This window comes from Otolemur garnettii, unplaced genomic scaffold, assembly GCF_000181295.1.
Source record: "Otolemur garnettii isolate 467f Iridium unplaced genomic scaffold, OtoGar3 scaffold00067, whole genome shotgun sequence".
NCBI classification, from domain to species: Eukaryota; Metazoa; Chordata; class Mammalia; order Primates; family Galagidae; genus Otolemur; species Otolemur garnettii.
In genome coordinates, this window is record NW_003852462.1 from 427,258 (window position 1) to 428,807 (window position 1,550).

General features: G+C 46.5%; 1 protein-coding gene across 1 annotated transcript in view; it reads right to left on the reverse strand.

Moving 5' to 3' along the window:
- Positions 1-1,550, reverse strand: part of MRPL20 (mitochondrial ribosomal protein L20) — a 6,224-nt gene that overhangs the window by 1,408 nt on the left and 3,266 nt on the right. The gene's annotated exons all lie outside the window — the stretch shown is intronic.

Sequence of the window (1,550 nt, forward strand, 5' to 3'; positions counted from 1 at the left end):
AATGCTGCTCAGCACACACTGAGTAACTCCAGGGCAAGTCTCAGCCCTAATGGAGGACCTATTAATAGTATGGGGGAGGGAAGCAGAAGAGGATTTCCAAACTGGGTGCCAGAAGACAACTGTAGACAGGGATGGGGGGGTGTACTTGTAAGGTCTGTAGGAACTGCAGGAGGGGGTCAGGGTCCAGTTTCTGTGCCAGCATGTAGAACCAAACACCTTGATCACTGGGATAGAATTAAGACCACTGGCCTGGAGTAAATCAACTCAAAATTCTCACAAGAGAGCCAAGGCAGTGACCAAGTATAACTATAGGTGACTTCAAAAAGCTAATGAACACTACCACAGTCTAGGAGCTGACAAGAGGGAAGGTCTTGAAGCACTGAAAGCGGCCAACAATAATAAAGTGGACCAATGATACCACCTGTATTCCTTTTTTTTTTTTTTGGAGACAGACTCTCACTATGTCGCTCTCAGTAGAGTGCCATGGCGTCACATCAATATCAAACTCTTTTGGGCTTAAGTGATTCTCTTGCCTCAGTCTCCTAAGTAGCCGGGACCACAGGCACCCACCACAATGCCCAGCTATTTTTTAGTTATAGTTGTCATTGATGTTTACCTGGCTCAGGCCGGGTTCAAACCCACCACCCTTGGTGCATGTAGTCGGTACCTCCCCCCCAACCTGTATTCTATGTACCCTGAGCAAAGTCTATTTCCTTTCTGACCCTCAGTTGCCCATCAGTAAAAAGGGGACATCACACATCCTAAGTTTGTCCTGAGGCCCTTTATAAAGCACCAAAGACAGGGCTTGCTGCAAGGTACAGACAAAATGCCCACTCCCTTAACTTTTTAAGGAAAAATGTAAATGTACACAAAAGCAGAAGAAATACCATAATCCCTGGGTTCAACATTACCACCAGGACAGGCGAGGTGGCTCATGCCTGTTATCTCAGCACTTGGGAGGCCAAGGCGGGTGGACTGCCTGAGCTCACAGGTTTAAGACCAGCATGAGCCAGAGCAAGACCTCTAAAAAATAGCCAAGCATTGTGGCGGGTGCCTATAGTCCCAGCTACTTGGGAGGCTGAGGCAAGTGGATTACTTGACCCCAAGAGACACCATGGCACTCTACCTAGAGTGATCAAGAAAGACTCTGTCTCAAGAAAAAAAAAAAAAATTACCACGATTTGGCAATATTTGCTTAAATTATCCTTCCCCTCTAAAACATTTCCCTCTCAGGTGGCACCCATAGCTCAGTGGGCAGGACACCAGCCACATACACCAAGGCTGGTGGGTTAAAACCCAGCCTGGGCCAGCTAAAACACAAGAATGGTAACAACAACAACAACAAAAATAACCGGGCATCATTAATGTATACAGCTATGATTTAATTAAGAAAAGAAAAGAAAAAATCTAGCCAGGCATTGTGATAGGTGCCTGTAGTCCCAGCTACTTGGAAGGCTGAGGCAAGAGAATCACTTGAGCCCAAGAGTTTGAGGTTGCTGTGAGCTTAACACCATAGCACTCTACCCAGGGTAACAGCCTGAGACTCTGTC